The sequence below is a fragment of the Podarcis filfolensis genome (assembly GCF_964270895.1).
Source record: "Podarcis filfolensis genome assembly, chromosome: 6".
In the NCBI taxonomy this organism is placed as follows: domain Eukaryota; kingdom Metazoa; phylum Chordata; class Lepidosauria; order Squamata; family Lacertidae; genus Podarcis; species Podarcis filfolensis.
In genome coordinates, this window is record NC_139609.1 from 86,615,310 (window position 1) to 86,633,025 (window position 17,716).

General features: G+C 41.6%; 1 protein-coding gene and 1 long non-coding RNA gene across 9 annotated transcripts in view; one reads left to right on the forward strand and one right to left on the reverse strand.

The window, feature by feature from the left end:
- EDN3 (endothelin 3) overlaps positions 1–17,716 on the forward strand; it is a 39,206-nt gene that overhangs the window by 8,367 nt on the left and 13,123 nt on the right. The window lies entirely within an intron of this gene.
- On the reverse strand, positions 1,463–14,784 carry LOC310764820. Of its 6 annotated transcripts, none has more exons than XR_014549227.1 (4): positions 13,649–14,784; positions 10,620–10,825; positions 9,768–9,844; positions 1,463–4,580 (listed from the first exon to the last, which is right to left on the reverse strand). It is a non-coding gene; the product is annotated as an uncharacterized lncRNA (long non-coding RNA). The 6 variants fall into 6 exon arrangements; XR_014549228.1 differs by lacking the exon at positions 13,649–14,784 and adding an exon at positions 12,595–12,823; XR_014549229.1 differs by lacking the exon at positions 13,649–14,784 and adding an exon at positions 11,872–12,317.

The following is a 17,716-nucleotide window of genomic DNA, read 5'->3' on the forward strand; positions in this document are numbered from 1 at the left end:
CGTTCCACAGGGAGGACGCCACTACCGAGAAGGCCCTCTGCCTGGTTCCCTGTAACTTGGCTTCTCGCAGTGAGGGAACCGCCAGAAGGCCCTCGGTGCTGGACCTCAGTGTCTGGGTAGAATGATGGGGGTGGAGACGCTCCTTCAGGTATACTGGACCGAGGCCGTTTAGGGCTTTAAAGGTCAGCACCAACACTTTGAATTGTGCTCGGAAACGTACTGGGAGCCAATGTAGGTCTTTCAAGACCGGTGTTATATGGTCTCGGCGGCCGCTCCCAGTCACCAGTCTGGCTGCTGCATTCTGGATTAGTTGTAGTTTCCAAGTCACCTTCAAAGGTAGCCCCACGTAGAGCGCATTGCAGTAGTCCAAGCGGGAGAGAACCAGAGCATGCACCACTCTTGCCAGGCAGTCCACAGGCAGATAGGGTCTCAGCCTGCGTACCAGATGGAGACTGGTACACAGCTGCCCTGGACACGGATTTAACCTGTGCCTCCATGGACAGCTGTGAGTCCAAAATGACTCTCAGGCTGCGCACCTGGTCCTTCAGGGGCACAGTTACCCCGTTCAGGACCAGGAAATCCTCCACACTTGCCCGCCTCCTGTCCCCCAGAAACAGTACTTCTGTCTTGTCAGGATTCAATCTCAATCTGTTAGCCGCCATCCATCCTCCAACCGCTTCCAGACACTCACACAGGACCGTCACCGCCTTCACTGGTTCTGATTTGAAAGAGAGGTAGAGCTGGGTATCATCCGCATACTGATGAACACCCAGCCCAAACCCCCTGATGATCTCTCCCAGCGGCTGCATGTAGATGTTGAAAAGCATGGGGGAGAGGACAGAACCCTGAGGCACCCCACAAGTGAGAGCCCGGGGGTCTGAACACTCATCCCCCACCACCACTTTCTGAACACGGCCCAGGAGGAAGGAGCGAAACCACTGTATAACAGTGCCCCCAGCTCCCAGCCCCTCTAGACGGCCCAGAAGGATGTTATGGTCGATTGTATCAAAGGCCGCTGAGAGATCCAGCAGAACTAGGAAACAACTCTCACCTTTGTCCCTAGCCCGCCGGAGATCATCAACCAGCGCGACCAAGGCAGTTTCAGTCCCATGATGAGGCCTGAATCCCGATTGGAAGGGATCTAAATGGTCCGCATCCTCCAGGCGTGCCTGGAGTTGTTCAGCAACCACACGCTCAATCACCTTGCCCAAGAATGGAAGATTTGAGACTGGGCGATAGTTGGCCATACTGGCCGGGTCTAAAGATGGTTTTTTAAGAAGCGGTTTAATAACCGCCTCTTTCAGCGGGTCTGGGAATGTTCCCTCACAGAGGGAAGCATTCACCACCCCGCAGAGCCCATCGCCCAGCCCTTCCTGGCTTGCTTTTATTAGCCAGGGTGGGCAAGGATCAAGGAGACAGGTGGTTGGTTTCACGCGTCCAAGCAGCCTGTCCACATCCTCGGGGGTAACGGATTGGAATATGTTAAAATACATTATAAGAAACAAAAGCAGCACTAGAATTAAACTGGAATACAGATTACTTTGACCCTCATGAAGATACCAGTTGCAAAAACGCTGCAGTCCTTCAGATCCATCCAACTTTTAAATACACTTGATTTGTGGCTTGAATAGTTAGCATTTAAATTCCATATACACAGAAAATGTATGACACCCAGATGCATGTTTTCCACTTTAGTACCCAGTTCTCACAGATGAATGCCAGGAATTGAAAACAGTGCCCGCTGTGTCATAAAGAACTATACAAGCATACATTTTCAATTAAAAACTCCTGTGTAATAGCAAATAACTTCATAAGAGAAATCCAGATGCTACAGGATTTTTTTGAAAACTGGAAATAGTATGTTTCTCTGGATCCCATCATGTTGCACATATGGATTTTCTCAACTGCACTTTTTGTCAGATGATAGATTGCTTAGTTTTCCATGGTGCATATCTGAAAAGCTGTAATAGTTGCTCCAGGACACTTACAGTATTTTGCCCCAGTACACTTTTATAGTATTTTGCTTGTACTAGTAAGTGAAGGTTTTTGCTAGATATTTTGATAGGATATGCTGCTATTGGCTTCCATATCACTATAGTATATTGCTCCAATAACAGCCTCATTATAACAATACCAATTTTATCCAATTGATACAATTATTAATGCCAATTATTCAAATGTCAAATTATAAAGTTTAATTAAACTGGCCTCCTCGCATGCTAGAGTTCATTCTTCTACATTTTTCCTGTGTTCCAAAATTTTAATAATTTTCATTCCTTTCCATTCAGATATAAATATCCCTTATATAACAGTTACAATCTTGTGATTTCAATTCGTGTTGGTATAATAGGTAATTTATAAAGTTTCAAGTGAGGAACTTTAGCTGCAATCGTTATTCTTTCCTGTGTGTGACATTTACCCCCACGATGTCTTTCCATCCATATATGGTGTTGTATCCTTTATTCCTGCAACTGTTGATGGTTCCAGTCATGTCTTGGGAGAAATTGTTATCTCAGAGTTTTCAAAAGTCACTGCATCGCTTTGTCCCGTGATTCAGTTTCTAGTAAACAAGCCATCTTCGCCATTTTTCCAGCCTAGAAAGAACGGTCTGTATCCAGACTGCAGATAGTTAATCCAAAAGCTTCTATTCTTGCAACTGGTAGACTCCTTTCCTCCCTGCCACTGATTTATGGCCATTTATCCTTATCTCAAACAGATTCCTTTGTGGATAATGGAGGTTAGGGTGCATTTTGCGCTATATTTTCAAAGCATAGCCTTTCTTCCCTGGTTCCCCCTCAGTTCCTTTTTCTCTCACACACAGTTTCAATTTTGTTAAATTCCATATTATATTCCAATGTCTTCCATCCTCACTTGTGCAGATATTTAAAAATAAAACTTCCATTCTGGGGTGGGGTGGGGTTGCTGTATCAGAAATGTAGAGAGAAACCTTAAGTAAGCAAACGTGGGCTTCCCTCTCTGCATTGTCTCTTTCACCAAATGGAATCAGCTCTCAATCCAAACCTTTCACATCCTTGTAGCTGGGTTGTTTTCGCAGTTTCTTATCTCATCGTCTCTGGCATATGCCTGTAGTTTTCTCAAATTAAAATCCAATTAACAGCATAACCTGTGTTTCCAGGAACGGGATGGGGGGGGGTTCGTGGCAGCCGGAGTGCTCTGTGCACCCAGTACCTTTGCCTACCCTCGCATTCCATGGGGAAGTGAGTGCCAGACCGCCAGGCACACTGCGGGTCAGAGCCTGGTTCCTCTTCCAACCGAAGAGGAATGCAGATAATGAAATCCCCTTATCATCATCTGATTATCTCAGTCTGTTTCTCTCTTGCAGTAATGGGAGAGACCCCATTCCTGGTGCACCGGAATCTGGAAGCTATATCACTGTGATTCTTGATCCTAATGCTCCTCTTTGGCACAGAGATGGAATGCAGAATAATTGCCATACCACATACCATACAGTAATGTACTGAGTGAATTGTTGAAAGATTGGTGCAGCTAATGCTGGCTCTCTAGGTGTACCTGTGCCATACATTAGTACATTTGCCTAATTCACAAATTGCATTTTTTTAGAAGTAAGCCTTTAAAATGCTGTGAGTGAAGTGGCTTAATAAAGGAATATGAATTGACATTCTAAACTCTATTTCTCTTTTAAAATGCAGGCTAAATCATGACCCAAATAATAAGACATTATTTCAGTATTCACAATTTTTGTGCATTGAATATGCCACGTTTTGAGCTTCTGTTTATCTTTATTTATCTGCTAAAGGAAGATGACATGGATAAGAATGCATTTGGAGTTCTCATTTTAAAGCAAACTTAGGGTTATTTCAAAGTATTGTGTTTTGAAATTTCTGATACTGGTTTTGTAAGGAACCTACATAAACAAATTGTGGCTGTTCCCTTCAAAACATTAATCAATGCGACCCAGGACATCTGCTGTTTGCCACTTGTAATTTTTCAAAGGAGAAAAGATTAGACATGTGGTTGGTTTTCATACCACATATGATAAGCATGTGTTTCTTTCTTGGGAAACTGTTATTGGAAAACTGTTACTGGATTGCACACTTCTGTCCTTAGTCTCTGAACCTTTTATGAGTATATATATAAAAAGAGGTACTGCTAGGGAACTTTTAGGGTGAGGACCTTTTCACACAATATAGATTTCTGTAAGTTATTGCTTTTGTGTAGATGAGCTCCTCAAACACATGATAAATGCACCCTTCTCTTTAATAGGTTGCACATTCCTGCCACATTTCTGTGCAATAAAATACAACGGAATATTAAACTCTTATCAATGTTGTTTTGTACCAAAGCATTATCTGTCTAGATAAACCTTCTTGCCTGAGGCAGCTTAAATTTGAGATCTGAATTTGGGAAATAAACATCTCACATCATAGCATACTATCAATCAATCAATGAGCCAGTTATCCTTGATCAAATTCCGCTCACCTTAGTAGGATTTTATGTGCAGAATTGCTGGTTCCAGTCCTTAATGTTGAAAAATGGGCCTTCTGCAATGAATCAATCATATGCTTTCCATTTTTAAATTGGCAGTGCTTTCTAATAAACTGTGAAAGAGTGTTAAAATAGAAAACACTGTTTTGAATTTGATTTGCCTTTTTTGCTATGCTGAATGACTATTCAGACTCAGGCAGCCAAATTCTCTACTGTAGTTGGTCTAGCCACCAACTACCTCTGGTGTTAAAGATAGGAAGACATGAAGTTCTACCCCACATGCCATTGTTATTTGCTGCAGATTCCTTACTCCTTCTTTTTGCTAGTGCAACACTGGCAATTTGGTTGACAGTGCAGGCTGCTGAACATGGGAGGGCAATGCATGGGTTCAAATAGCTGCTTATGCATGAAACTTGCTGGGCAATACTGAGTAAATCATTACCCTACATCAAAGGGTTGTTGTGAGGATAAATTTGGAAAACAGTGGAGACTTGATTCTGTCTCCCTAATATTTACCTACAAATTGACAGGATGTTCAATTATTCTGAGGATTTATGCACTAAGTAAATCAAGCTAAGGCTGATTTCAGAAAGCTTAAGGCACTACTGGGTCAGAAATACTCAAGAGAAGGGAGTCCTAGATGAATGGGTCAGCTATCAAAGGCACAAAGGCAGACAATTCCAACAAGAAAGAAAAGGTTGAGGCATCTCTTCCTTCTTCTTTCTTCTTTGGCAATCACTCGTAGCCGAGTAAGATTGTCTTCCATAAACACGGTTTTAACAATGAGTCCGTAAGTGACTGTGGAGGCGAATTCTGGATCCACATGTCCTTCCACAGTGGGGACATTGGTTTCTGGGAGGGAGCTGATCACGGTGTGGATTTGCCAAGCATGCCTTCCTCTTAGCACGTTTCTCCCTTGTGTCCTGAGTTCGAGTGTCTTCAATGCCCATGACACCTTTGGTAAAGGCTGTTCTCCAGTTGGAGTGCTCGCAGGCCAGTGTTTCCCAGTTGTCAGTGTTATACTACAGTTATACTACATTTTTAAAGATTTGTCTTTAAACCTCTTTTGTGGACCACCAGCATTACACTTTCCATTTTTAAGTTTGGAATAGAGTAGTTGCTTTGGAAGACGATTGTTTAAAGAAACTGGTGTGGCTGCATAAGGAGCTTACAGATGAGCTGAGAGTTAAGAAGGGCATGTGTAAGAAATGGAAGAAAGGAGGAGTGTACACGAGTAGTAAACATTTGGAGGGTGAATGCCAGGTGGGCTAAAGCTCAGAATGAGCTCAGGCTTGCAAGAGAGGTTAAAAATAATTTTAAAAGTTTTCTGTGTTCGAAGCAAGAGGAAGAAGAAACAAGTGGTAGGTCCTCTGCATGGAGAAGATGGAGAAATGCTATTGGGTGACAAACACCCACATTGCCTCTGTCTTCACCCAAAAGGAAAGCGATGCCCAGCCTGGTGATAGCATAATAAACTGATGTAAGAAGGGAGCAATTCTGTTATTCTATGATTAAATGTGGCATGGTTGCTGGTATAATATAGAATCATAGAATCATAGAGTTGGAAGGGACCTGAGGATCATCTAGTCCAACCTCCTGCAGTGCAGGAATGTGCAGCTGCACCATACAGCTATTGAACCTGCAACCTTGGTGTTATCATTCTCTACCATTCTCTAGCCGACTGAACTATCCAGGCTTATATACGTGCTTATTTGTAGGGAATGGGAGTTAACTAGAATAATAAGGGTGGGAAAGTGTTTGAAATGTGCCAGCCTGCTGATGTGTTGGAATCAGTAAGCATGTGTTGCTTATTGGGCAGTGTTACTCAATGACATTGGTATGCCAAGTTTTCCTCTTCACATGCTCTGCTGCATTAGCAACATGCTGACAGACTGCTAGCTGGTTTATATTTTCATTCCTTCCTACCTTTTTTTTTTTAATTCCAAAGCTTCAAGGCGAGTAACATATTTAAAAAGGAATTTAGGTATACAATATAATTGAATTCAAATAGATTCCTTCCTCATTAACTCTTGCTGCCAAATGGGCAGCTGCCAATCTGCTAGAGGCTGAACATTTTCCAGAAGCACCACAAACCTTTCCACCCTTTGTTTTCTCTCCCTATTAAGACGAAAAGACTTCTAATGGCCAGTGCTTGATGCCTGGACATTTTAATTCCCTGCTGTTTTGTGGGTTCCTGCCATGTTTTAAACTTTACTATTTTAGCACAGAAGGTTTGGTGTAACTTCCAAGGGGTCAGACCAAATGAGGCAATTTAATTAAGCAATGAAAAACCTAGACAGCATCTTAAAAAGCAGAGACATCACCTTGCCAACAAAGATCCATATAGTTAAAGCTATGGTTTTCCCAGTAGTGATGTATGGAAGTGAGAGCTGGACCATAAAGAAGGCTGATCGCCAAAGAATTGATGCTTTTGAATTATGGTGCTGGAGGAGACTCTTGAGAGTCCCATGGACTGCAAGAAGATCAAACCTATCCATTCTTAAGGAAATCAGCCCTGAGTGCTCACTGGAAGGACAGATCCTGAAGCTGAGACTCCAATACTTTGGTCACCTCATGAGAAGAGAAGACTCCCTGGAAAAGACCCTGATGTTGGGAAAGATGGAGGGCACAAGGAGAAGGGGACGACAGAGGACGAGATGGTTGGATAGTGTTCTTGAATCTACCAGCATGAGTTTGACCAAACTGCGGGAGGCAGTGGATGTAGCCTACCTTGATTTCAGCAAGGCATTTGACAAGGTGCCCCATGATATTCTTGTAAAGAAGCTGGTAAAATGCGGTCTTGACTATGCTACCACTCAGTGGATTTGTAACTGGCTGACTGACCGAACCCAAAGGGTGCTCATCAATGGTTCCTCTTCATCCTGGAGAAGAGTGACTAGTGGGGTGCCACAGGGTTCTGTCTTGGGCCCGGTCTTATTCAACATCTTTATCAACGACTTGGATGATGGACTCAAGGGCATCCTGATCAAATTTGCAGATGACACCGAACTGGGAGGGGTGGCTAACACCCCAGAGGACAGGATCACACTTCAAAACGACCTTGACAGATTAGAGAACTGGGCCAAAACAAACAAGATGAATTTTAACAGGGAGAAATGTAAAGTATTGCACTTGGGCAAAAAAAATGAGAGGCACAAATACAAGATGGGTGACACCTGGCTTGAGAGCAGTACATGTGAAAAGGATCTAGGAGTCTTGGTTGACCACAAACTTGACATGAGCCAACAGTGTGACGCGGCAGCTAAAAAAGCCAATGCAATTCTGGGCTGCATCAATAGGAGTATAGCATCTAGATCAAGGGAAGTAATAGTGCCACTGTATTCTGCTCTGGTCAGACCTCACCTGGAGTACTGTGTCCAGTTCTGGGCACCACAGTTCAAGAAGGACACTGACAAACTGGAACGTGTCCAGAGGAGGGCAACCAAAATGGTCAAAGGCCTGGAAACAATGCCTTATGAGGAACGGCTAAGGGAGCTGGGCATGTTTAGCCTGGAGAAGAGGAGGTTAAGGGGTGATATGATAGCCATGTTCAAATATATAAAAGGATGTCACATAGAGGAGGGAGAAAGGTTGTTTTCTGCTGCTCCAGAGAAGTGGACACAGAGCAATGGTTCCAAACTACAAGAAAGAAGATTCCACCTAAACATTAGGAAGAACTTCCTGACAGTAAGAGCTGTTCGACAGTGGAATTTGCTGCCAAGGAGTGTGGTGGAGTCTCCTTCTTTGGAGGTCTTTAAGCAGAGGCTTGACAACCATATGTCAGGAGTGCTCTGATGGTGTTTCCTGCTTGGCAGGGGGTTGGACTCGATGGCCCTTGTGGTCTCTTCCAACTCTATGATTCTATGATTCTATGACAGGAGTGCCTGGCGTGCTCTGGTCCATGGGGTCACGAAGAGTCGGACATGACTAAACGACTAAACAACAACAAAATTATGCAATAAAAGGCTGTCTCAACTAAAGGGCTTGATTTACATATAGAAAATGGTGTTAGGGAAAGGGTTAAGTCACCTCAGCAGCTACTTTTATGCAAAGGGAGAAAAAAACTCGGGAAATATGTGACTCTCCTGTTTCATGTTTTTCCCCCAGCCAAGTGGTGTTACCCACAGGAAGGAACTTAAAAGTTTCCCTAGCCACAGAATTATGTTAATCAAACTCTCTCCCAGGCTGTAGGTGGTTAAAATATTTTTGTTTTGCAGACCAGGGGAAGGCAGATAATTGTTCTGGAAACGGGTCTTTTTGTGGCCAAGTTGATGGTCTTAACTTAGTGTTCATTTCCTTTATTTTGGTTTTGCTGAGTTCTACTGTTCTTGATTTTTAATTGAAAAGATATTTGAGAGCATGGTTTATGACAGGGATGGCGAACCTTTTGCAGCCTGACTGCTGCATTCCTGCATGGGAAACCTTTCAGGGACCATATGCTAGTTCTGGGCAGGGCCAGATTCAAAATATATGACACTCGCCTTTGTATAGTAGGCTACATTCTAGTCACAAACAGGTTGGCTTTCTACACACCCACAAAATCTTTCCATCCATCCATCCATCCATCCAGGCAACTGAGGTATTATCACAGTGCCAGGACACATTCCCACCTCTACCCTGGCAGAATCACTTAAAAGGAGGGCCTGGAACAGAGCCAGTAAAGATTGTGGCTTGGGGAGGGTCTGGGCAGCCACCTTTGGCCCCTGTGACTAAGGTTTCCTACTTGTGCTTTACGAAGCAGGGTGGATATCTGAATAGAAATAAAATACGAGTCCATGTTGCTACGTGACTGAGGTCTTGGCGAACACTGAGTTATTCCACATTAAGCAGGGTGTGATAATAAAGATTATCTGAATGCCTATTTGAAATACTTAGGGTGCAAAGTCCCTTTGGAGGAGGAAGATGTCAGCTGTGTTCTTTGTAAAGCACTACGTACATAGATGTTTCTATAAAAATTCACTAGTAATAATAAACATTGCAGATGTTTATAACAAACATTTACACATTCCTTCCTGCAAGACCCAGTTCTCACTGAAGTAGAACTGCAAGTGTGTCTCACATGATTGTTCTTTGACTTGAAGAAAGTTCCAGGCACATAGAAAATTAGTTCTAGCAGATAGATTGATGAAGATGTCAACATAGGGTGTGGCAGCTGTGGAAAATGTGAATTCCGAGTTAGGAATCACTAGTCACAAGAATGAAAATGAAACTGTCAATATCATAATGCGGTTATACAAATCTTTGGTGAGTTTTGAACACCATCCTGGAAATACTGTGCACATTTCTGGTACATTTCTTACCTCTAAAAGGATATCATAGATCTAGCAGAAGTTCAGAGAAGATCAACCAAAATGATCAAGGGATTGGAGCAATTCTCCTATAAAGAAAGGTTACTGCATTAACAGCTTTTAGTCTGGGGAAGGAAGGTGAGTAAAGGGGACATGATAGAGTTGTATAAGATTATGCTTGGCATAGAAAAATTGGATACGGAGGCATTTCTCTTCCTCTCTTGTAATCATAGAAACGGGTGCCATCAAGTACAGTACTGAATGTTAGTATATTCATGGCAGCCAAAATAAAGTGCTTTTCCCACACGCTGCACAGTTAAATGCTGGAATTCATTCCCAGAAGATGTTGTGATTGCCATTAACTTGGATAGCTTTAAGAGAGATTAGGCAAGGTCATAGAGGGTAAGACTATCAGTGACTACAACAATGATGGCTATTTTCAGTCCTCCACTGTTGGGAGGCATTATACCTCTGAATACCAGAAATCACAAGTGGGGAGAATGCTGTTCCACTCAGGTCCTGTTTGCATGCTTCCCATGGGCATTTGGTTCTTCACTGTGAGAACAGGATGCTGGGTTTTGACCTGATCCAGTATAGCTTTTCTTACATTCTTGCCCAAATCACAGCACACTGGTAATGCTCAACAAGATACAAAACTGTTTTGATCATTATTTTCTCCTGATTAAATTGTGTGTGTGTTTGTTTGGGAGAGGGTTGTATGTTCTCTGTACTGATTTTGTGACGCGAAATCATAGTATTAGAAATGTTACAAGAAGCCCTAAAGTGCAGTCTTGAGTTTTGCATTAAAATTGGTTATGAGAGTGATGTAATTTTGAGTCACCTTAGAATGTAATGAACACTCACCCTTTGGAGCAGACTGTTTAACACTCAGAGGCGTCAAGGAAACACAGCTGCCAAGGGACATACGAGGCTTAATTCATAGTTCTGCGAACTCCTTTTGCTCTCTGTGGTAGAATTTGACATCACAGTTACCTAGAAGTGGAATTGCTCTAGGCCAGGTTTCTGTGCTCTGCTGCTTTACTTGAAAATGTCTTTATTGTAAAGGGGATCTTCATAAAACAAAAAACAGAATGTTAAACTACTACATATGACTTTAAAATTATAACGGTAGAACAGTACAATGGAAGTGGAAGACTCCTCACCACTAAAGGAAGTACAGTGGTACCTCGGGTTAAGCACTTAATTCATTCCGGAGGTCCGTTCTTAACCTGAAACTGTTCTTAACCTGAAGCATCACTTTAGCTAATGGGGCCTCCTGCTGCTGCCGCGCCGCCGCCGCACGATTTCTGTTCTTATCCTGAAGCAAAGTTATTAACCTGAAGCACTACTTCTGGGTTAGCAGAGTCTGTAACCTGAAGCGTATGTAACCTGAAGTACCACTGTACTTGTGACAAAGCACACAATGAACCTGGGGAATTTGCTGCCACAAACGTAGAAGGGGACTGGAAAAACCATGTACATGTCAGACAATATTTACAGCCTTTGGCTATAAAAGGAACCAACCATGCTCAGAGTCAGAAACCAGACTGGACTAAATGGATATTTTTGTACATCCAGCAGGACAGTTAATATGTTTGTGTGCAGGGCAAAGCAGATTTAAACTGTTCTCGCAATAGTCTCTTAAGCACACTTTATCTGTGCTTCTAATTTAAATATAAAACCTACTTTGGCTATAATATAGAATACATTTTAAAACAGCTTTTTCACGTCTCCCCTATTAACTGCTTATACAACTTAAGGGAAACCACATGCATGTAGCCATTGAAAAGAGGCCTACTTAGGTGAGCTATTCCCAGCCAGCTTACAATGTTTGCAAATACTTGACTTCCCGTGTGGCTTTTTGTTATTTTAAGGTTCCCTTGGGACAATTTCCCCATATCTGCTTCACATTTACTTGCTTTTCTCTTCCCTGCCCATTCTTCCCCACCTTTTTTGTATCATGTCTGTGGAACTGGAAGTGTGTGGGCAGGAACATCTTTTAATGTTCTGTGCAGCACCTAATCATTTATTATAAAGCACTTAATTATTTAATTATTATTTTTTAACATCAACTACATTGTGAATACAAAGTGAACCAGAGTATGGTGAGGTTTACTTTTGCTGGTGCAAACCCATTTAAAAAGAGTTAATTCTGAAGTCGTGCTCCTGCCATGAGAGAGCAGCCAAATGAAATGTTTGCCATGTAAATCCCCCTTCAACTCTTGACACGATCTGAGTAACCATCCCTTTCCTTCCAAGTCAAGTTGGCAGTTAGAACCAGGGTGGATAAAAATCAATGATTTTTTTTAAAAAAAAGAATTTAAAAAAATAGATTTTTTTTATTTAAATCAGATTCTTTTGATTTAAATTGGATTTTTAAAATAAAATGCTTTTGGAGGAAAAATCTTTCTAAAGATAGTTTTCTATTTAAGTTACGTTATAGTCCAAAGGCTATTCATCAGGAAATAAGGATTTAAGTTTTTCATGTGTGCTAAAACTCAGTAGGTTTTTTTTTTTTTAAAAAAAATCATTTAACCACATCAGTTAACATGGATACATATGCTATAATGAATGAACTTTATTATGGTCACAGACCAGGATAAGATATGCTATAATGTTATTATTTTAGTTAAATAAATTGTTTAAATTGTTACTAATGATTATTTTTCTCGTTCCAATAAAGTACAGCAGAAAAGTTGTGCAAATATAAACAGTTAACTTATTAAACCTCACAATAATTTCATAATTATCTGTCTATTTCTCATAGTATAACCAAATCAGTAATTTGTGATATAACTGTAAAAACTACTCTGAAAATGTATTATTCCAAAAATGATACCTTCATCTGGTTGTAAATATTAAGATTATACCAGCAAGAATGAGTCTTTCTGTAAAAAAAATAATGATTTAAATCAAGTCTTACTGACTAGTGATTTAAATCATGATTTAAATCAAATCCACCCTGGTTGGAACTGACAGTTACTCCCTCAAGTTGGCAGTTGGAACTGACAGTTAATCCCATGAGCTGTTGCTTAGCAATGGTGGAAGGAGGGCAAGACGCCTTCTTTGAGATGTCGCTTAGCAATGGCGGTAGGGAGTTAATGAGGAAGAAATTAAAAAATAAAGAGCAAGGCCCTTTCTGCACTATACATTTAAAGCAGCATTGTACCACTTTAAACAGTCATGGCTTCCCCAAAGCATCCTGGCAACTGTAGTTTGTTAAGCGTGCTGTGAGGAGACTCCTGTCAGTGGCGGAGCGTATCTAAATAGCGCCAGGGTCAGGAGAATGGGCGGCAGCATTGCCACTAATAGCCTCATCATGCTTCAAGATTTTGGGTATACTGAGTATCTGAAAAGTATTTGTGATGATCAGATTATGTTTGTAGGACTACAAAAAGTTCTGTGAGGAGTAATTTAAGAAATATTGTAAAAATGGAAAGGGAGAAATGATTTGTTAGAAAAGGTAAAGGCAATATTAAGTTAAGAATTGCAGGAGAAATAATCAAGACGGAAGGCTATCAGAGATGCTGAGGGAAGTCCAAACAAGGACATATGTATAATAATTTGTGTGGTATGTCTTAAAAAAATTTGTATGCTAAAAATAATAAAAATATTATTTAAAAAAAAAGATTTTGGGCTCATCCAGACTTCTGCTTGTCTTGCCGCTTTCCTGCCGGGGAAAAAACACACTCTTTAGCGCTGAATCAAAGCATACGCCAATTGGTTTTTCCAGTCGTTTGCTCAGGTTTAGTGCTAAAGAGCAAGTTTGCCCCTGGGAAACCCTCTCAGACTGTGCTTTCTAGGCGTGGGATAAGCAGAAACATGTTTGAGCCCTCAGTGAAAGCCACCTTTTAAAGCCACCCAAGGAGACCCGTATTTCATATTCCCCTCACAGGATTTGTGGCTTTGGCAATCAGTTCCTCTTTCCAGGGAACTCTGGACAGCTCTTGAGCAGCTTTTATTGCAGTCCTGTGCATTTATGTTCTGGAGTAAATCTACAGTAACTGTGTTGAGTGGCCTAGTAAATGTGTTTAGGATTGCAACCCCAGAATCTTCCCCCCCCCCTTTTAAATGCAGATTACTTCAAAATGTTTTACCACTTCACACCTTCCCCCCTCAGTCCACCTAGAACAGTTACAAAATAGTTGGTGCAACTAGGAATTGCTCTGGATAAGTGACTAACTATAGAATTGCTCATTAATACCAAGGGCAGATGCACTAAATGCCGTAACAAATCAGTGTCAATGTTCATTTTTGGAACTTATTTTTAGAACACATCTATGGCCTTTTTGTGACAAAGACAATTCCAGAATCACACAGTATATTCTGGTTCTTTATTTGCTGTGGTTAACTTCAGTAGCTGATTTTTAGCTCGGGTGCTTCACAAGAGAACAAAAATAAAGAAATGTTCCCTTCTCACTTTTGCCCACTGTGCTACAAAAAGTATAGTTTCAATTGTTTTCTGAGATCCTGGCTGCCGAAATCAAAATGCAGTCAACTTCTGCCTTCAGCTGTTGCCACACAGCTGTTTCACATTGCTGATTGTAATATCTCCCATTGAATTATTATGCCAAAGCCACAAATGCTGAAAATTATCCCCATTACTTCCAGTCTGATTACTATTAGGGCATCACCAATAAAATGTTTTTTTTTTTTTTAAAAAAAGTTTTAAAACTAAAATTATTTTTGTTCCTTTGCTTTCAAATATTGAGTTGTCATTTTGTAGTGTGGAGCAACCTGTTGCTTTAAGAATTAGTAATGTGGTAGGTTTCTTTTTTTTATAAGTGTAAATTCTACAAAATCTATTTTCCTCTGTCCTTGAACTGGACAGCGGCTTAGTCTCAGACTCCTCATTGTTGACTGACACTCTGCTGGAATGTCGGGAGCTATAATAATGTCCTTTGCAATGAAAATGCTGCTGTGTAAAGGACAGTGAGAGTGTTCTCTTATAGCCTGCTAATTGACGGTGAACAATAGTTGTTTCCTTAATGGACCGTTAAGCAGATGTTAAACTAAAAAAAAAAAGCATGGGAAAAGAAACCTGAAGCCACAGCTGTCTCTAGAGGTCCCTTTGGGCTTTCTTTGAACACACAGAGAAAACATCTTTGATGTCATGGAGCTGGCTCTGCGTCTGTGGGAGGGGTTCTCCTTCTGGTGACTGACAGTTCAGATAATACTAGCATTGCCTATCTGTGCACCTATCTACTTCTCACTGGCGTATGTAAAGGAACACCTCCTTTAAAAATACAAACTTCCGGTGGACTGTAAAGTGGTTCTGGAGCTTCCTTCCAGGGCTGGCCCTCCCATGAGGCAGCCTGAAGCAGCTGCCTTGGATGGTGGAATCCCTGGAGTCGCTTGGCAGCAGCTTCACTTCAAAATCTTGCAATAATAATAATAATAATAATAATAATAATAATAATAATAATAATAAATCATTTATACCCCGCCCACCTGGCTGGGCTTCCCCAGCCACTCTGGGCGGCTTCCAACAAAATATTAAAATACCGTAATACATCAAACGTTAAAAGCTTCCCTAAACAGGGCTGCCTTCAGATGTCTTCTAAAAGTCTGGTAGTTGTTGTTCTCTTTGACATCTGGTGGGAGGGCGTTTCACAGGGCGGGTGCCACTACCGAGAAGGCCCTCTGCCTGGTTCCCTGTAACTTGGCTTCTCACAGCGAGGGAACCGCCAGAAGGCCCTCGGTGCTAGACCTCAGTGTCCGGGCAGAACAATGGGGGTGGAGACGCTCCTTCATTTAGGGCTTTAAAGGTCAGCACCAACACTTTGAATTGTGCTCGGAAACATACTGGGAGCCAATGTAGGTCTTTCAAGACTGGTGTTATGAGGTCTCGGCAGCCGCTCCCAGTCACCAGTCTAGCTGCCGCATTCTGGATTAGTTGTAGTTTCCAAGTCACCTTCAAAGGTAGCCCCACGTAGGGCGCATTGCAGTAGTCCAAGCGGGAGAGAACCAGAGCATGCACCACTCTTGCCAGGCAGCCTGCGGGCAGATAGGGTCTCAGCCTGCATACCCTGGAAAGTGAAGCTTTGGTGGGGGCGACACCTTCCTATTTCACCTCGGGTGGTGAAACGGGATGGGCCACACTTCTTTCTACTATGCAGAAGTGGGCAGCACGGGACAGTTTTGTATCAGAGATTTATGTAAGTTAAGCATCCAAGGAGAAAAAAGTTAACGGAGATTTATTACCTGCCTTGGGAAGGCTGTATTTATTTAAAGATAGAAAGGCAATATACACATGTTGTAGGTTTTTTAATACATATATATATATATCTCGTATATTTCCGCGTATAAGATGCCCCCAGGTATAAGATTCCCCCTATTTTTTGAACTCCAAATTAAGAAAACACCTCTCAGCACTACCCATGTATAAGACGAGCCCTAATTTTAAATCAATTTTTTGGGTAAAAAAACCTAGTCTTATACATGGAAAAAAACGGTATATATAATACGTTAGTATTTGCTGATTGGATATGGTGGTCTTTAGTAGTGTTGTCCAATCTGCCCCTTGCATGCTACTTTCCACTGACATTTAACTTGTGGAAAACCTTGTTTAGGTTTCTGCAGCTGCCAAACTTGCGTTACTTTCCAGCATTACATGCAAACCCTTTCACATACTACCCACTGAAAACAACAGGAGGGTAATTCCATTAAAATGTCAACCTACAGACCCATTTTTCATTTTCATATATACTGAACGTGCTCTTTATAATCTTAAAGAAAACTTTCCAAATTTCCATCTGGTAAGCAGCTTTTCAAGACGACATTTTACATACAACTTAGAATTTTTCTACTCCTCTCTCAAGTATTGATTTTTCTCTAACAGCCCCCACTCTTTTTCTTGAAGTATATACAAGTTCCTACCAGTTTCCATTCAGATGCGTCAAGGAGGGGGAGGCCCAGACTGATGAGCCAGGCTGAACAGGTGGACTCATTTACAAATCCAAAACTTCACCTCTGGAGCCAAAGGCTTCTTACTTTGCCTCACAGGGTGACAGTACAAATGTAGAAATGTAGAAATGTTGAAGGCAGTGTTGAACACAAAGTGTAAATGGATATTTCACATATTTAAAAATGAACACAGGGGAGGATGCCCTCATAGGAAATATGATTATCCTGAAAGAAAACACAGATGCTGAAGCAGTCACTGAAGTACTGGTTTCAGTTGGCAAATTTGTTATTGTTGAGTCTGAGATGGAAATTGAAAAGAAAATGGTTGACGGTATGATGATCTTGAATATGAAATCCTTGTGTTAAAAAATGGGACTCCTCTGACATTTGTCTTCCTTGCAAATGAAGATGAAGATTAGGTTGAAAAGAAACAAATAGTTTGGACACTGCCACAGCCAAGTGCAAATTCCCAAGGGCATTACAACTTCCCACATGGGCTCCGTGCAGATCTGCAATTTGTTAACACATAGTAAAGCCTTATATGCATGAGGCCTTTATTTGTGTATCTGTCAGTGAATAGTCACTTGTTGGTCACAGGTCATTTATCGGAAAACTTTCTTTCCACAGTTTCCAGTAAACATTCCTGTAACATTGACACCTGCTCATGAAACATTAGCTGTTCATGTATTTTTTGCTGCAGGCAGATATACAGGGCGAGTCCTTTAAAAGAGGCCCTGTAGATACAGAGTACACATGTTCCATGGGGCCTCTTTTAAAAGACTCACTGTGTGTGTGTGTGTGTGTGTGTGTGTGTGTGTGTGTATGTATACACACACTTTTAGAGAATACAGTGGACCCTCGGGTTGCAAATGTGATCTGTGCGGGAGGCACGTTGCAACCCGCAGTATTCGCAACCTGTAGTGCCGCATCGGCACACGTGCGATTTAGTGCTTCTGCACATGTGCGACCACCGAAACCCTAAAGTAACCCGTTCTGGTACTTCTGGGTTTCGGCGGGTCCGTAACCCAAAAAAACGCAACCTGAAGCATCTGTAA